This window comes from Thunnus albacares, chromosome 8 (assembly GCF_914725855.1).
Source record: "Thunnus albacares chromosome 8, fThuAlb1.1, whole genome shotgun sequence".
Lineage (NCBI taxonomy): Eukaryota > Metazoa > Chordata > Actinopteri > Scombriformes > Scombridae > Thunnus > Thunnus albacares.
The window spans coordinates 27,727,534-27,748,188 of record NC_058113.1 but is presented as its reverse complement, the minus strand read 5'-3'; the positions used below and the strand labels follow the sequence as shown (position 1 = coordinate 27,748,188).

The following is a 20,655-nucleotide window of genomic DNA, read 5'->3' as shown; positions in this document are numbered from 1 at the left end:
AGAAAGAAATGAATATAAACATGAATATACGAACATAAATAAAAATCTTTACATAGATACTGATTTATAAGGTCATATAATTATTAAGACACACTTCGAGCAATAAAAAATGTAATCATGAACACTGAGTGAAAACATTGAAATTTTTGTGTTTTAACTCAAAGGAATTAAACACATATCTTTTTTGCTACCTGTTTTTGTCCAACAATGGTTTGCTTCTCATCATTGGCTACATGAATCAATCAAGTCTGAAAAGAATAAATGTCTGATGCGCATTCAAGTTCTTACAGCTGTAAAAGAAGAAACATAAGACCAATTTGGCTTAAAAAATAGTTGTTGTGAAGTAAAAACTTAACACTTTGGCTAAGGAAAAGCATAATAACCCCGGGATTACTTCACATTCATACGAATACAAGTGACTAGAGCTGTGTGATATGACCAAAATCTCATATCCTGATAAAGGTCATTTCATATGTCGATAACAATACATATCACAATACAACACGCTTTCTGTAAATTCAATGAATAAATAGTTTCTGGTCCATGCCCATCTTTTGCGGAGATTAAATTACTCTTATTGGCTTTTTTTTCACGAAGCTTTTATTGCACTTACATTAATGTAACAAGTGTAGTTGTTGTCAACTTGAGTACTTCACCTGGTTCACCATCTCTCCCCTGCTCTGCTGTGTGTCAGCCCCACCCTCACTGAACCACAGAGAGCAGAGGAGGGTAGTGCGAACATAAATGACCGCAAAACACAGTAGAAACTCCCATACTGAGCTGAAATGAAACAAGTGCGCAACAATTCTGTAAATAACAAATAAACACAGTCTCTACTGTGTTTTGATGTCACTTATGGTGGCGTAAGTTTCTCATCTTCTCCGCTCTTCGTTTCACCTCTGAGCCCTTCCACACACGGAGCTCGGCGTAGCAGAGGAGAGACAGACAGCAGTGGAGAGTTGATGACAACTACGCTACACTTGTTAAGTTACTGTAAGTGCAATTAAAGCTTCACAATTACAAAGCCAAGAAGAGTAATTTATTGATGTAATCCACAAAAAAGATGGACAGACTCCAAATGATGAAAAATATTGCCATGAAGAGTGTGATTTGTGACACAATGAAAACAATAGAGCAAAATATGAAACAATATACATTTTTCTATCATCACACGATATATAGTCATATCGCACAGCCCTACATTGCCTCTGAATAGGGTAAACAACAACACTCGCTTGTTTTAATCAATAACAGAACAACATGCTGTTTCATGTGTTCATTGCGGTTTGTTTTAATCACAACTTAATCAGATTTAGGGCTAAGCTCAACTAACCTTCAGCCCTGTCACCACATAAGCTTTTTTTAAACCAATTTTCTGCACAAATGGAATAAAGCCTGAATACAGGAATTCCCCTTTCTGCTTTCTATTTCACTTCAGTATTCAATATTAGTCTGACAAATGTAAATCGCTACCGTGAATAGCAACACACGACAAGGAGTGCACAACAAGGCTGCCTGCTCTGAACTATTAGCATACTTGGTCCTTGCTCACCGGTCCCCTTTTGTTCTCTCTGAACATTTGCTGAGCAGAATCAGAGCAGCAACTTTGCTGGCTGACTCAAGGTACCTGTCACTGTATATTACGGAGATAAAACAGGGAATCTCCCTCAGGAGAATATCACCCACACAAATCTAGTCATCTACAGCAGCCATATTTTTGACATTTTCAACGAACCCTGCTCTTTCCACTGCAGCAGGTTCTTTCAGCATAAGGAGACAATTTTATATTTTGGATTATTCAAACTCATTTGACAGGTTTAGCACCAGCCAAACCCAAACCCTTGTTAATCATCATGTGGCAGGTTAATAGTACCACTTATATAAAAGGAATGCATCATTTTGTCAACTATACGATGTTGCCAAGTTAAGAATTCCTTACGCTGCACTCCAGTAGAAACTCTTGATGTTAATTTTCCTTCCGGGATTTAATGAAATGTTCAAAACCTTCACAGCTTCTTATGTAATCAAACTCAAATTATCATGCCTCACTAACTGAAAGAGAACCAGTGCTCAAACATTGTGTCAAGAGACATGAAGATCGGTTACATGTACGACTTACATGTGTTGACAAAAATCCATATGTGGCATTTGTGAATAGATTCAGATCCGTAGAGGAAAAGAATCGTGATTCTCATATACTATAACCCACCCCTATGTAACATGTGCATGTTCCTCCCTTTACTTTACCAATTTAGCGATGAAAATCGGCCTTCTCTGCTGTCAAAATTTATAACAATAAATCTGACTACACCAACTAAGATAGATAACAGTGTACCTATTACTTTTTTGTAATTTTTGAAGCCGTTTCATTGGAATCACCCAATTTTGTCTCCTGTCTGCCTGCTTATCGTCTCTCCCATCCTCTCACCACACTACTATGGCTCAGCAGTTGCTGTGAGAGAAACGCAGCTGTGTTGTGCTACGTCACGTATAGAGCTGCACAATTAATTGAAATTTTATCTATATCACAATATGGCCTGCTGCAATTTTCAAATTGCAGGAGGCACAATATTGTCGTCCTGGTCTACAGATCATAATCTACAGACTTAAGAAAACAAATTGTTTGGTACGGATCCCCGCAAAAATCACGCCATAATCATTTTAATATGTTTTTAAATGAAAATGAGTATAATGATGTAAAAAATTATCATTCTCTCTAATGTCTCAACTCTTTATTGCTATATCAGTCAAAATAATCACAATTAGATATTTTAGAAATCATTCAGCCCTAATCACGTATATACTTGTTTGCAATTGGAGAAGATGCAGCTAAATAAATGGGGACTGATCATCTGCTAAGAGCACAATCTTAGTCAGATTGTTTATTTGTTTGCACAATTAACACATCATTGTAGATGACATACAATAATAAAACTAAATGGTTATGTAGAGGAGACGGAAAGAAAGGATGTTTAAACAAAGTCCTCCCCAACATGAAAAACATCTCAGATACAATCAATTGAAATAATAATAATAAACATCTTGTGAAACAGATCCAGGGAAGCCCATAAGAAGGCAAGTCTGAAATTAAAGTAATTAGGTCATAAAAATGATGTGATGATTTTTTCAAAATAATCATTATAAATCCCATCTGTGTGTTAGAATATTACAAAACACAGACTAACACATTTACCATGATTGGTAAAATCTTACACCTCTCTGAACTATGAATGGACCATGTCAAGTAAAATAATAAATCACATTCTGTTACACAGTCTGCTGCTTAAAGAGAGTTCATTATATAAAAAGGGGAGCTTAAAACCTAAATGCATGACTGCAGATAATCCTTATGATCTGGGCAAGAATGTGGACGTGTTGTCTTCGTGTTAACCTTGAGTTGGGTCCCAGTTTGCTTAGTGGTATGCGTCTGGTTCCTGCTGTATCGCCAGGACTGCCATGCCACGCGTTCTCCTCAGGATTTCCCCTTACTTCCTTTACCAAAACTAGAAAACAATACTGCACACACCCTTCTCTGTCTTACTATTTCTCATTGTTTCCTGAGGAGAGTACTTCTTATGCAACAGTCCCTCTTCTGCCTCTGGTAGTAGTCAGATGGGCAGCCAGGGTGTTTTCTTTTACTACACATATGGTTTTATTTGTCCTTAATTGGTACTTGAAAAGACAAGCTCACCTAATCAGATTATCTATTTATAGTTATATATCAAATATTTTTTATAGTCTGCATATTCTTCTAGACACTTATGACAGTTAATCTCTGTTTCTTGAAGTTCAACAATAAATTGTATCTTCAAAGTGAACCATTATCATGTTTTTTTTTGTTGGCCAAGCCAGAGCGCAACACATCGTATAAAACAAGCTTCAAAATATGAATACCAAAAATGTCCAATTAATGTCAGCGCACACAGCCTTCAATTACAAAGCATGCCTCGCTATAGTTTAGCAAAAATAGGTTTATAAGGTTTTAATAGGCTTTTTTAAGACTTACGGACCCTCAAGGATCAACAAGTTAGCAGCATTGTTTGATTGGGAGTGTATTAAAATTCCACAGGGCAGTGTGGTTGCTATAAAGTATCAACTGGAAAGTACATTTCATAAGCCAGAAATTACAGCACCAGTAAGTACGTGCTGAGTCACTGGTATTGATAAACAACCCTATCAAATCCCTACTGACGTGTAACTATTGTTTTGTGTTACTGTGTTAAGTACTGGCACTAAAGAGAAAAAAAAAAAAGCATTTCAGGGGATAAACTTCCAAAACACGCTGCCGCACAATCGCTTTGAAACTGTTGTGAAAGTGCTTTTTTTTTTTTTATACACCATCAAAGGTTAGAGTCTTTTTTTTCCCATTGTTGACAGAAATTTTGTATATCTGCTTTTAGCTATGTTCAGAGAGGAAAACCCCTGGTACATTTGGAAAGTCAGTACAACATAAAAAGGATATAAGATGTTTTCGTGGTATTTCATAATAAAGAAGATAATAACAAGGATAATCACCCTGTCAGGGGGAATTACTTTTAGGCCTTTACATAACATTTCAATATACATACAGTGTGTGAGAGTTAGGGATGGGTATCATTAGGATTTTATCAATACTACTACTCTTATCAATACTCCCTATCGGTTCGGTTCCTTATGATACTCTTATCTGTTCTTTTTCATTACTAAAGAATATATTATTTTAAAAAAAGAGTAAATCCAAAACAGGATCAGAATTGATTTATATTTCCTAGAGCAGTAACAGTAATGTTTACAAGAGCAAAGTCACTATATAAACTTAAAGTTTTGAAAGAAGGTACAGCTGGTACAGAGAGGAATGGGGCCTGGTTTGTCTCAGCTTGTAGCTAAGTTTTAAGAATTTGCCAAATTTTTTAGATACGTGGCAAACTAAGCTAAACAACTAGACTAAATACAGACAGCTTTTGTTTTAACTTGTTCATAACAATTCACTGTTGGCCGAACTAGCTCGCTTTGCTTGTGTAAAATGTATTTGTGGATGGGAAACTGCATGAACAGATGAACAGATCGCTTTCTACATGTTTATGCTTGTTGAACAGGTTTATTGATAAAGTATTGGCTTTTTACTCATGACAGTTTATTGCACTTAATAATAATAATAAGTGTAGTTGTCATCAGCTGGAGTAATGCCTTCCATACACTAGAAGACTTTGAAAAGACTTATAAAAGACTGACACCCCCCTTCTCTCACATCTAAAGACAATGTGTCATAAGTCAGAGACTATAAGATTTTGCAAAGACTGATCTTGCAGAGTCACTATTTACAAGACTACAACTAGATTCCTTTTGAGATTATTTTCCCATCCTGCTCCTGATGGAAATGTACAAGAAGAAGAAGAAGAAAAAAAAACTGTTGAACAATGGAGCAGAAACAGAAGCAGCTTTTGGCCACAGCTGCCCTTGTGTGTGTGTGTGTGTGTGTGTGCAGTGGTTTGTTCTGAAAAACCAGCCAAAAATAAAAAGAGAAGACACCGCAGAATGTGGACATGACCCTTGTTGAGAGAAAGTAAGTTAGAGAGTACGTTTTCGGGCCTCCCTGGAGTCCCCGCCGTGTTTACTATCTACCCAGTTTGCGGCTTCCTGTTTGGTGCTGGAGAGAGCGCACCTACTGGTTGTCGATGATGTTCGCGTCATTGAACCTCACTATTTGCATGAGCTAGGACTAATCGATTGAAACTGATTTTATGAAAACATCAAAACGAGAAAAAGGTGCCACAACTCTACTCGACGTTATTCTGTTATTGGAAATTTGTCTGCGACAGTTGAAATTGCTTGAAAAGTCGTTTGATGTGAGGCCGGCATGAAACGTTATCTTTCACTTCACCTGGTTCGCCGTCTCCGCCGCGGCCTCTCTGCTCTAGCGTTCGCTCGGTGTGTGTATGTGTGTGGGGGAGCTGAGCCCCGACACAGAGAGCAGAGGAGAGGCTGCAGCGTGATAATAAATTACACCAAAATGTGAAAAAAGTACTAATAAAAGAACTGACCTTAAAATAACCCCGGCTTTTTAAAATGATAGAACCGGTTCCAATTACGAACCGGGTCTCAGGGATGAGAGTGTGTGTTTTGAGTGAGTGAGAGAGAGAGAGAGAGAGAGAGAGAGGCGACCACAGGAAGAGACGACGAGAAGACGGAGAGACGGTGAATAAGACAGAGGATATCCAACTGCTCACAGATCCCATAGGAATATCAATCCCCTTATGGACTGAATCTCACATTTTTTTCTGGCCCAGTGAGCGGTTATGAACTGTCTGTACAACTGAGGACATCACAGGGGACCCATTACTCTCTGCTCCACTCTGCCCCCCCCCCCCCACCCCAACAACAAGCAGCACCTGATTCATATTGCAGCATAAATCCCCCCTTCAGCTTTAGACCAGGATTGGCATCAATTCACAATAACATAAATCAATTCAGTGAGCAGAATTTCATCTGAACATAACCAGCCTGGGAGCCCTTTTGTTTAAAATAAATCTCCCATTGTTTCAACTGCACAGTCGCTAATGACTAATGATTCATTCTGACATACTGCACACTTTCTTTTTGTAAGTGAAACAATTTCTCATATATATATACACAGTATATATTATGTAATGTGGCATAATGTAAACCACTAAGTCCTGAGATCAAGAGTAAGAATCATTTTCTAAGTCTGGATTACAACCCAGACTCCACTACCAATAAAGCTGAAGCAACAATGGTTACCTAAGAAGCTCATACGTATCCCACAGCTTGTACGTGCCTTTTATAGGACAAACAGTCCAATCCAACAGTAAATAACAAAAGGACTTAAACAAAAGAAATCAATTAGCCTGAGAAGGTCCTTACACAGTAATCCTTTAAAAAATGACTTGAGAATGAATGAAACAGCAGCATACTTGATTGTTGTTACATGGTATTACATCATGGTTTCAATTTCCAAAATTAAGTTTTTTCTCTGTGATCACCTTGTATATTAAATTGTATATTACATTAATCTGTGAGGGTGTTTGGGTGATGTAATGTAACTGATAAACGGACTAATCAGCTGTAAGATCTTGGCCCTCTTGGTCGTACACAGCTGAACTAAAAAGAACAGCAGCCTTCAGTCATCGGATTGTCTGACCTCTTAGGGACAAATACTCTATTACGTAACACTGTTGTGCGGATACACGGTGACAAACACATGCAACACAATTAGAATCAGCGGTTACAGAAGAGTACAACTCAGTTTAGAAATGTGTTGCTCATAAAGTCCAGAAAAGTCACATTTATCAGTATGAATAACTCTTTCCCAAAAGCAGTAAACTGGGGATGTTGATTCTCTCTCTTTTTTCTTAACAGATTGAGTCATCAGCTAATACTCTCGATTCCAGATCCAGTAATCTAATAAAGAGGAAGCCTAAGGTATTACTATAAGAATTGAATGTAAAACATAAAAAACACAATTTTTCTCAAACTCTTCTCTATGTGGCACATGGTTTTACATCATTTTGGCTCTGGGTTTTCTAGAGAGAGTCTCTTGTTTTCAAATACTGACTGAGCCATTAACCACAATAAATGTATTTGTTAATTTAGTCATATTAATACCTTTACACAATGTTGAAGCTTTATTAAATTGCAGACTGGTCTATGCCTAAAGGGCATACTGAATACCTTCTCTGTCACCAAAGCCAACATTTTCATGTCATTATGAAGGCAGGCCGGTCAACTGATGGAATTACATAACATGCAGCCAGATACACACGAGTTTCACAACAATTTTTATGGTTCTTTTAGGGACGGGTTATGAAAGAGGAAAACAAACACCCATACAGTAATTAGTCCATAGCTACTGGAAAAGATTACTCGCTATTGAAATGGTCAGCTGCTGATAAAATATGAGCCTGTGAAAATCTTAGTGGTGTGTAGATATCAGCTGAATGACTCCCTCCACTTCCACTTTGTTCCACTTGTTTAGTCTGTCCTGCAAGCCTGCTTTGACCATGACAACGTAATCCTCTAAAACTGGTTTCCTAACAATTTTATGACTAGCGTGGATGAAATATTTAATGGGACCTTGAAAAAAAAAAAAAAGTCAACCGGCAAGTAGAGCACTTTAAAATCAAATTTCTTAGTGAACACATCATTTCCCAATCAGTGTGATGGGCCTACTTCTGATGGAATGAGACTAGATAAAGTTAAGCTGGTCTCCTTTGATATTAAATTGCAAAAAATGTCAGGTTACTCTTAAGCCCCTTTTCCACTACATGGTACCTGCTTCACTCCACTTGACTCAACTCACCTTTTTTGGTTTTCCATTAGGCAAAAGCTGCAGATAGTACCTGGTAACTGGTATCTGGTACCTGTTTTTTTTTGGTATCATCTCCATCCAAGTTCCAAACAAGCTGAGCTGATACTAAAAGGTAATGTGAAAACACTGAAGACCACCTGATTGGTCAGTCACTTCTCTCTACTGCATCTCCTTTCTCCTTGCCCGACCACCGCCGCTCGGTCTCTCTTCAGCTAAAAAGTTACAGCCATGCTTGAAACACAGCATTCACAAATGAGGGGGAAAAACCCCCAGATTTGTCCTGTTGTTATTTGTATCTAATGAATGAATGAAAAGGGGAAATGCAGAGGACGGAAATGAAACTAAGAGCGTCTGTCTCCACAGTAAATCATCTGTTGAGTGTTTGATGGTTAACATTATTTATTTGTGCTTTAGAACGTAACCGTCAGTAAACAATTACAAAATTTCTCTCATTCACAGGCTTTTCTCTCAACCGCCGCTCCCTCTCTTTGGTCAACCACCGCCACCCTCTCTCTCGTGCTCACTCGCTTTCTCTTTCTTTTTCTCTCATCTTTTTTAAAACGAGTCAGGAAACCGACAAAGCTTTTAACAAGTTCAATCAGCTGTGCTATGTGTGTTAGACCAATCAGCGATGGTCATCACTGCAAACCCCGCCCTACATTAAGGGGTACTATCTGTTATGGAAAACAAAATACGGAGAAGTACCTAGTACCAAATAGAGATGCACCGATACTGATATCTGGTATCGGTCTAATAATGACTCAAATAGCTGGATCAGGAATCCTAACCATACCATTACTTTAATAAATGACAATTCAGTAAATTTATATCTATGTATTTGCTACATTTTGTTTTTACAAAGCAGTGTTTAAGTCAAGCCTGATTTTGCCTTACACATGAAAGAATAATCCCAGCCTCTTCCACACAGTGAAGCATACAACTTATTAATTAAACACTGGTATCGGATCAGTACTTCGTAGAAACAGGTGGTAAATAGAAACAGGGCGTCTGACAAAAGTTCAGCTGCACTGTGCTGCGCAGCGCTAGCAGCCAGTTAGGACGCTCTAATAGAAAATAAAGCAATCAAATTGATTTTGTCGCTGATGCTCACTCGTGTCGCATTCAGTTAAGACATGGTGTGAGCTTCTTGTTGAGCAAAGAAAGGCCTGAGATATATATTGCTACACCTGAAAATGATAGGTCAGAACGTAAAGCAATTTTTACACTTTAACCACCGATTGAAATAGGCCGGTTTTCAGCTGATCGGCCCCGATCAGTCTCATATGTCCTATTTTTTGCCGGTCAAATTTTCTGCACATAGCCGCAGCGTGGTTCACGTGGCCGCACACACACATACAAGTCACACACACACACAAACACACCATACCAAAAAATAAGAGATTTTTTCATAAGAATTTGACAAGTGATCAGGGTGAAATACTAAAACTCCTCACCTTTACCTTAAAGGATAGGTTAACAGTTTTTCAAGTCTGTCTTAAAACAGACTTGTCAGTCATGCATATGAACATTGACACATGTTTTTCTTGCTTGATCATTCCTCTTCTTCATGCTGGCTGTGATCCCTTCCAAACACGCTTTCAATGTGTGTGATGGGGACATACACATCGAGCACAGACAGCCACACACATACAACATGTATGTCACACACACAGCATGACAGCCACAGACACAAACACACAACATGAATGTTGCACACACAGCTCAGACAGTATAGCCACACACACACACACACAACATTCACATCGCACACAGGCAGCCACACACACACACAACATGCAATTCACACAAACAGCGCACAGACAGTAGCCACACAAACACAAGATGCACATCGAGGACAGACAGCCACACACATATCAGATGCACGTAGTGCGCACAGTGTGAAAGCCACAGCCACAAATACGGAAATCAGAAGATCGGTGCATCTCTACAAAAACTTGATCAAACTGAGCATCTACAAACATAAACAGGGGTGGTGTTCACTCATTTATTGATGAGTCGTGCAAAGCCACAGCTGTAAAGCACGGCGTACACCACTTAATTGTTCAATCGAATCAGACTTTGAAGCATTTAAACATTATTCAAGTCAGGTCAACGCTGAGATTGCTGAAAAGATCAAGCAAAACTGTCATGTCACAGTTCAGACTAAAAAAGAAAGGCATCAGCACAGCTCAGCATCTGATAAGACATCCACGATGAGACAGTTTCAGCCCACTGGCAGGCTTCAAACATTGCACTGCACAGAGAGTAAAAATAACGCAGTCTATTAGTGGCCAATTTCATTAGATTTCCACTGGCAATATTGTTATTATTGCAAAAACAGCTTAGCTGATTCATCTAAGAACCCTCTTAAAGTTGAACAGCGTTGAGGAACTGTGAATAACAAACACCTGGTCTACTTCATTTCCACCTAATCACAATGTTAACTCTTGGATTCAAGCACAATTAATATGAGTATATTAATCTCACATATTAATAATAATCTTAATAAAGTGATATATTATTGTCAATAATATGTTACTGCTATGTATATTAATATAACAGTTACATGACTAAGTAAAATATATCATCTTTATCATCAACTTTGTTCAACATTATGGATGAAAATGCCTACAAAATAGCAGATACATGGTAACATGTATCCTGCAAACAGACCTAGACCTTGGCAGGACTTCAGTTTGTGATTTTATTAAGTAAGTTACTAAGATAATAAGTTTCTAAATGTGATCGAATAACAATGAAAGAAGATTCAATGTAGATGGCGTTCGCTATAATGTACACACTAACATTCTTCCATTAGAGACCATTACATGCATAGTCTTATCAAACATTCAAATATTAAGTGCGTGCAGGAATTACAGCTAGATCTTAAGTTGGTTTGACAAAGAAGCTATCCGAGTTTAAGCACTAATAAGACAATGGAAAATGAAAAGCTGGTCTACAGCAATTAACAAAGTAGACCATGTCAACACACTTGTCTAGATTATGTTAATTATGAATCAGCACTTTAGAACAGCTAAATTATAAAACATTTAAAATCAACACTGAGTTTGACAAGCAAATATTGAGCTTCCATGATCCATTCCTAGAAAGTATTTAAGTAAATTCCCTGTGAGAGCAGAAATTGTAATAAAGGTGTGTTGACTCTAAACATACTGTCAACAGAGGAGCTTATGAAATATCTTTTATTGACATCAGAGTCACTCGAGTCCATGGATTCCAATATATGATAGTGGTGTAGAGACTGAATTAGTTAACTGTTTTAATATCCATTCTCCTTTCTGTGCTTCATTACGTATTACAGCATAATATTAAAGCAACTCAAGCGAGCAATATTTAAGTTAAGAACCACCTTTCCCATTAATGTGGTGGAACTGTAATCACTGCCAGGTCATTTGAACTATCCTCAAACTAACTGGGTGAGGCGAGCTGTTCTTTAGTAAATCAGTGACACCTGAGCTGGTGAATAGGCAATGATTCAGGTAAGCGACTGAGTGTCGCTGCTGTGAGTCACCTTGAACAAACACAGCCACCAATGAGCGAATGGGAGACAGTGGCGGGGAGCTTGCGTAAAGGGTGGTTGTGAAAATATCTTTAATAAATTACCCCATAAACCGCCTGTTGCGTTGTTTTAGGCAACCGGATTACACCCAAGCGCAGCAAGGTACACTGCTCAAGCACATATTCTGAAAGTCACTTTCAGAGTTAAAAGCACAACTTGGGTTAAACAACAATCTGTGCTTGGCATATTTAGGGTAAATGACGGTAGCAAAGTCAGTCATTACACTAAAGTGGCAGTTTCTTGAGTGACATTATGATTCATTTCTTTGACAATACCGGTCACAACAATATTTTCATCACCACATTCTTAATGGAAAACTTTATGCAACGCATTTCAGTAAAAGACGATGTGTGGTAGACTTTTTTTTTTTTTTTCCCATCAGGCACTTTCAACAGTCATTTCAAGAGGGATTCTGTTTCACCAATTCATTTTCATTGCTTTAATTCTCTATTTGGTCATGTAAAAAATGGAGATAGGGGCATGAAATGACTGTTAACTTACTCATTGCAGTGAAGCTACTCGCATGGACAAATGTACTGTAGCATATACAACACTAATTATCACAATTAATCAGACTGCAGAACGGAATATTTATAACATGAACACTGATGACTACATTTGCATTAAAAGTCTGCTGCGCATAAGTACTTGAGACACAGATCATACGCTGAAAGCATCATTTTCAGTGTAGAGTGTTGATGTAATGTTTTATCACTAAAATACTTTGGCTCTAGGAAAGCACTTCTAAAAATGGATATGTCAGTATTTATAACATGTATTCAAAATTTATCCACAACCTAACATTGATTCAAGTCTTGAAGCTGTGTTAAACATTATCTAAAATCATTAATGTCAAATATAAATGTAGGTATGCACTATGCAGCGTGCAAAGATGTACTGTGGAAATTTTCTGACATCTGACGTAGAAATGAAAGACTGTAAAATCACCCTTTTGCTCGAAAAAGCACAAGTTAAAAAGAAACAACAGGAAATACTACCAAAACCTACAGTTACTAAATACAAATATAAGATGCGAGATTTTCTGTAGGTTTGATCTTTTTTTAACCTGCTTTATCTGCTCATCACTTGTGAAAAAGTTCACCTCTAAAAAACCCCTGTCAGAGGTGAATTCAAAGGGTAATCTCACTCCCCTAACAGTCATGTTTAAAATGAACAGCCACCAAAAAAATGAGTTCATTGCAGGTTTAACAGGAGCATTCAATGTTATTCTTTTAATGCAAGTGATGCAGACTGAACAGCCACTCCAGTCTGACTGAATGATATGATACAATATGATTATTTCCATGGAGAAATTTGCACTGCTGGTCCAGCATAATTAGTACCATATTGTTTTCCCTTTTAACAGGGTGATATCACAAGCTGAGTTTGTTTTCTTCTCCTACCAGAGCTGTGAAAAAAGTGTTATTTACCAAGCAATGGAAAGATCCTCTTTGCTCAAGAGGATCTGAGGTGAGACGTGAGGTGGGAAGTAAAGGGTAGCCATGGTCTCATTATTTCTCCTGCCACGGGCCACCCACATACAGCATGGTTACAATTTACTGGTGAAGACAGAGTTTAAAATGGACTAGAGTAAACACTTTAGACAGAGGCTGAGTTTAAAATTGTCTGGTAAACACCTTTCCTATTATTCAAGCTATGGGTAAGTGCTTTAGCATCACATAGTCACTATGTAACACAAACATACGCTGCTCTATCTTTAATGCAGCAGTTAAACTGCCTTGTTTGATATTTTAAGTACATGAAAAGTTATATTCCAAACTACAAGTGTCATTTTGATATCAGCAAATTGGTGATGTACAGCTATGGAGTACATGACTTTTCCCATTCAAAAACATGCAGTAATTCATGAGAAAATGTCACGAAAAATCTTGGATCCACACCAAACAGTGATCACTTGTGTCTTGGTATGTTTCTCAAATTTTCAAGTTTTTTTTAAAATATTCATCTAACTACCAAAAAAGGGGAATGAAACATAACCTCCTTGATAGTGGTAATTACTCTACATCTATTTCCGGTGAAAAGATGGTTATCGTTAACTGGTACTCCACCCAAAATCTATCTTTCTAGTATAAAACCCCAGTGTAGGTGGCTGTCAAGTTAGTATTTCATCTTTTGTAGAGGGGATGTGGTAACTGGTTGTGGTCAACTTTAAATCATGTCAGTTAAAACGGTTTCAAAATAATCAAAACATCCATAAATACATCTCAAACCATTCCTGCAGCATAATTTTTTCACTGTGAGTCTGTATGCTCAATATGCACCACTATGCCAAAATACAGCTAAATACACTGCTTCCAACAACATGGAAACACAGTAATCTCAGTAACCACACATGCAAAAGGTTTTGTAAAGGTAATTTTGCAAACCAAGGACTGCAGGTTAACTGTACTGGTAGCCTGTGCCCCTTTACCTCCACACATGCATGCACACCCAACACCACCGCCTAATACTTAAAACAGAAACCTTTCTAGATGCCAGATTGGTGTTAAGCACCGAGCATTACAGCTGTTACTATCAGAATGTGGTCGGTGTTGTTCCGACCACATCCTCCCATCACTTCACAGAAGCAGTTTAACAAGAACCAAGGGCTCTGACTGACGGTGTGAAACAGACCGCCTGTTACCACCGGTCCAACCCTTCACAACTGCCGTCTTGCTCTCTGCGATATTCGATCAGTCATAGCTGTCAGAAACAAAAACAACTGCTTTTAAGAAAATACTGGCATGCAGACAAGGGCATGGCCTGCTGCTTATTTGATTTGTGTGATAGCCTTCAGATAGGAATTCTGAGTTTTTGAGTGTTTATGAAATCATTTTTTGAGTTTCTCAATCCAAAGCCACATATTCTTATCATGCTACATTTTTCACCTGGCTTCAATTAAAACATGTATATGTGTGTGTGTGTGTTCACTGTCTCTACATTATTAACAATATGCTTATGTAATATTGCTGTGAAAAAGCAGAACAGGCTGATTAAAGTCAAACATCACTTTCATTTCAGTAAATTCAGAGTATGCACTCTTAATATTTGATTTACAGCTGGATAGGAAAATCAAAAAAAAAAAGTTGAGCTATAAATGATGGATGATTTTGTTTTCTAACCTTATTATGAACTCCACTTCCTGCATGAACCTGAAACTTGGTAGGAGTCCATGTTCTATTAATGCCAACTTAACGTGAGATTCATTTTGGCTCTGACTTATCGGAAGTCATCATATCTGGTGTGACTCATTGGATGTTTATCCATCTGTGTGCTGTGTTGCTAAGCAAACGCCTCAAAATGATTTCAAACTGACTCGTTGTGCATTTCACTTATTTCATATGCCTTGTAATGAAGGCTTTCATTGTGTAGTCTGATATGGCACTTATTGCAATTAGGTCATTGAGCATTTCAGAATGATTTCTTGTCTGCATGGTTACCCTGGCACTGGACCACCATGTGGAAACCTCTGCACACATTTGCTAGAATGGACCAGGGCATTAACGCTGCCAGGAACAGCAATGAAAGGTTTTCAAAGTAGTTTCAAAGTAGTTATTTAAAGAGACCTTTTCGCTTACAAGTTTTGAGAAAATGTAAAAAGAAGTCTGAAATGTATTCTGACATTTCTCTCTCGCATTCACACCAAATCCAGCAATGCGGGAAAAACAGCAGTCCTCCCATTCATTTGAATGGAGGTACAGCGTTTAGGCTGCGAGAGTGGGGACCGCATGGGATGCAACAAAAAAAAACGCAGCAGCCGTACGACAAGAAGTTGAATCAGACTCAACTTGTGCTGAAACGCAACCCGACATCATGCTGCCGTGGCCAATCACATCAGCAAGTGATCAGACCCGAAGACACCCACAGGAAGAAGACCCTTGTTGTTTACTTTGTTGTTGGCTTCCCAACTCATAAAAAAGATGAGAGAAAGAAAGAGAGAGAGAGAGAGAGCAGCAGTGGTTGAGCAAGCTAGAGAATGAATGAAGAGAGGGAGCGGTGGTAACAAGAACAAAGCAGTGAATCAGAGAAATAAAACATTATGTTCTAAAGCACAAATAAACACGCCCAAACCTCTGCACAACCCTGTGAGAAGGTGCCGCATTGCCGGATTTGGTGTGTATGCAGCTTTATTCAAGTAAGTTTCAACTTGTTCCCTCCCTGAACAGAGCCTATAGCTCACAGGAGTGCACGTCCCACTGAAATAAATCGCTCTCAAATGGCCTGGGAACTGAGACATGTCCTTGTGTAGTGAGAGATTACTCGGAACTTTACAAGGAAGATATGTCAATATTACTCCCATCAATCTCCAGACAGAGGGCACGTCAAAGTTCAACACCCTCCATGTGCCAAGAATTTGTGTTCCTGTAAAGCTCGTTGGCGAAAAGGTGAGCAGCTGAACCCTTTCTGCTGCCAGAGAATGTGCTGAAAGCTGAGCAATCTAACACCCCATTCAGACCAACACAGTGGCTGTGTCTGAAATCACTACCTTATTCATTCATTCACTACTCTCTATATAATAGACACTAGTTTGCTCAATAGTGAGCAGCGAATCAAAAATTTTGGACACTAACTAATCATCTTAATATTGGATCATCACCATCAGCTGTAGAGTCACTACTTTTTTCGTTCCATTGTGGAATTTTTGAAGGCGCCATATAGGGGATATATTTACACACATGTAGTGCACTATAGGGCTGTCACTTTTTCAAAAAGTCAAGTTCCAACGAATTTGCACTAACAAGTAATTCATTTGAATTAATTTGCACACACCCCATATACCGTAATGTGTCAATACAATTGGCTGTGCCTTTCATAAGCAAATATATGGCTGGCCATGTCCATCTGTCAGTGTCTGAGTGTCTTACTGTTCAGTATATTCTTTATATTTTCCTGTGTGGTGTTATAAAGCTCTACTATGTGTCTTGAGATTGCACTGTGTCTTAAGTAGTCAGACGAGGGTGAAGAGTTAACGCTGCTCTGCTTGTTTAATGCCTCCTCTGCCTCACTTGTGTGGCAAATTACCTGGTAAATCCTCAGATTCGTTGTCATTGTAGAGTAAGGCAGCTGCTTTTTGCAAAGTTGGCAAGCTGTATCTTTGTTGGTTCTGCCATCTCCGATGTAGAATCCAAAATACTTCCTCATACTTCTTCTCAGATGCTTCAGGGTTGTAATTATCTAATCAGCATGACTTTGCTAGCTGGTGTCCTCCATTTTTATGTATTAGCTTAGTTTACTCATAGGTTAAAGAGCATGCGATAGGTCAAGCTGATAGAGAATTTTGGGAGAGACTAAATGCCCTTGTCAGGCATGCTTAAACAGTATGCTTGTGGTCCAACAAGATACCCAAGGGGCCGATTGATTACTGTATGTTTGAGTGAGATGGTTAGGGTTAAGGTAAAAATATCAGGGTCAAGCCAGTCAGAGGCAGAGTAGGGGTTAGGGTTAGGGTCAAAGAGGGCATACTGGGTAAGCATGCCCAACAAGGGCATTTAGTTTCTCCCAGTGAATTTTAAGAACACCCTCTGCTGGGCCTGTCACGATAACTACTTTTATTGGACGATATATTGTCCCAGAAATAATTGCGATAAACAATAGTTATTTTAAGCCCATTTTATGTCACAGTTGTAGTTAAGATGGTAACACCGGTTCAAATACCATACTTAACTATTGGGGAGGTGCCAGGACCTCTAGCTTCACCTTATTCACTTATACCATACATGCAGCCTACATACACTGCCAACGCACCCCCAGCATATGTTCACTAGCGGGAGTGAAAAGTTTTGGGAGAATTTTGGGTTTCTTAAAATGTCAGGAGCCATTTTTTTTTGTCAAGGTGAGTGTTGTGCTCACAAGAAAGGATTTTATGAGTTGAATAGCTGATATACACATAAGTCCTTTTCTGTTTGTCCTAAAAAAGAAAACAAAAAGAAATTTACAACCACCACATTAGTATTATTCAGGTTGTACATTTTATGTGCCGTTATGCTGGTTCAACTCTTAAAGCAAACTACTGTTGAAAAGCAACAACACACGGCTTTCACTCAGTACTGTTTACTTTTTCTAGGTTAGTGGGGATGCATGGTCTCTCAAAATCAATATGAACTTGGTAATGGTCCCTCAGAGTATAATTATGTTTTGTTGTCACAGCTTGCTAAATTATATTAAAAACAAGCAGTAAATGGCCTGTTTCGTGTACCCTAAGGTGCCGTCTATGTTCTGGGTTTTGCCTCAGCTGTGGTTAGCAGAAACTGGATTTATCAAAACGCAGAAACCTTCTGGAAACAACCTGCTGAAACAGGTAGACAGATAATTTGCCTCAAATAGATAGACTACACACATTCAGTTATGCTGTTTATTCTGGCATCATGTTGGCTAAAATGTTGGTGATAATTTTATGTAAATAAACACGCATGTAAACACAATGGGCAATATTGAGGTCAGCAAAAATGATCAAGGTCATGTCCATATATCGTTCAATAAGTCGATAACGTAATTATCGTGACAGGCCTTGCCTCTGCTGTATCACAAGGCAAACTACTACTGGTCTGTTGCACTTATAGACTGTTATTTAACCAACTTGCCAAGAAAACAAAGAGAGAGAGAGAGAAGAAGAGGGCGAGAGAGAGATCAAGAGAGAGGGAGAGGTGAAACTGAAACTTGAAAAGGTACACTGCGGAGTTTCTGAACTCCAGTAGCACTAGAGCAGTTCTTTTATGAGTGGGAACCTGTTTTTTGTTTGTCTCATGTATGCAAACGAGAATGCACTACATGCATGCATCCATATATGCAGGTGATGCAATACACCGTCCTGTCAATGGTTTTATATTATTCCCATGATCTGCAGGTGGCTGTAATACGTCAAGAAACACAGCAATACGCCAGCAAACGCAGGGAAAAAGAAGACTGCTAGCTATTAAACATAGATGTAAACAAAGCAGAATCTAACAATATTTGGCTTTGCAAATGTTTTATGTGGAAAGAAATGCATTCAATACTTGGGCCACGAGGATACACACAATGTTGTTTCTTTACAAGAAAGTGTATGGAACTACACTGCAGACTGGAGTCTCTGCTGACAGTGAGATACTGGGTGACTGCTGTCTCATAAATGGCTCTAATGTGAGTCAAACATGTATTGAAATGACCCACAAGTTGCTGCTGTCTGAAAGGAGTATCACTGAGGTTTCCAATCATAGACCTAACAACGGTATTGATGTTGTACATTGTAATAAACAATGAAGTCACCAAAAATCATTCAGCACACTACATACTGTTATCTGAAAAGTGCTTCTAAAAAGTTTCCTTACACTAATTCATGCATTTTTAAACTAGCTGATCCTAGTGGGAATTAAATCCCTGACTCTGACCACTGATTTATTAACCCCTGAAAGCCACATGTAAACATAAAAACAAGAAGCAGTCACTTCTGACATCTCCTTCAGGGATCATTTTGTGTCTATGCTACAGTAATGTTCTGTAGACATAGAGTACAGTTAATGTAAAGAATAATGAATCCTTTGTTCAGTATAGTCAAGCTACTCTCCTTCACCACCTTCAAATCTGTTCCTTTACAGTCTTATGACTGACATTATGACAGCTCCAGCAGCAGACACAAGACTTACACTACAGAGTTGCTGACATTAGCTGCATAAAATGTCTCGGAGGCTTTCAACATACAATACATTGATGCAATGTGAGGAAGTGTCATCATCTTTGGTACCCCTTAAGCAATACTTCCAACTTCCATCCCCATGAGATCAGTAAACTAGAATGCAAAGCTTTTGACTGGTAGTGAATATCACGACAACTCTGATGAAATGCTTAAATATTTATCTTTTAAAAAGATATGTTTGTTATTTTCATATCCCTGTGAAACATGTACATGTTTGCATTTCAGTCATAAGAGAAACCAGGATCAACACCACAGTGTGTCGCTCAGGGATGTTCTCTGGCCACCAGACCACCTATGTTTTCATCCAGCAACAACAAGACTGCTTTAATGATGATCATCCTATGTGTTTCTCTGAAGCTTTTCTCAAATGTGAAAGGAATTAAGGAAACATGAACTGTTGAAACACAAAGTCTTACGCATCTCACTTTGTTTAAAATGCAGTGTTTTCCAGCAGTCACTTTCATACTTAAGCCTTCAATACTTCAGACATATTTTATACTGTTACTCACTACTATATTCATATTAGACTAACAGTGGTCAACACTTTAACAATGTTAAGTCTGAATATGTAAACTCTGTCCTTCATCTGTGTGTATACTAGGGATCAAAGGTTAACCGTTAATCAGTTAATATTATTGACCGCAAAATTTTCATATTTCTGACCGGTTACGCATGTCGGTCTCTTGGTTAATTTGCATACACACTCTGCTACCAGCTAGATAATAACATGTTCACAACATCAGATATTCTTTTTGAATAGATAAAGTAGAAGTGTAAAACCGCCTCCTCCACAGAGTTTTGCATTATGAGTTGTTTGTAGCATTAATGTCGCTAGGCTAGCGAGTGTCTTTAGGTCTGTTTATAGTCACTGTGTTAGAGTCGGTCACCACTAAAAGTGTTTTTTTTTAGTCCAGTTTAACCTGCAGGTGTTTCTGAAGGCTTGTGTAAAGTGTTTTTCTGCCACGGACAAAATAGATTCATGACAAGTGAAAAAAGTTCAAAGCGTCCTCCGACGTCTCTACTGAAGAAGCGGAATATGTCAAACTGCCAAATACCACTGTCACAGATGATAAAGAGCTCAAAAAGACAAACAGGTAG

At 38.4% G+C, this 20,655-nt stretch overlaps 1 protein-coding gene across 1 annotated transcript in view; it reads right to left on the bottom strand.

Annotated features, from left to right (window-relative positions):
- The window catches only part of LOC122987804 (inactive phospholipase C-like protein 2), a 48,256-nt gene that overhangs the window by 25,151 nt on the left and 2,450 nt on the right, over window positions 1–20,655 (bottom strand). The gene's annotated exons all lie outside the window — the stretch shown is intronic.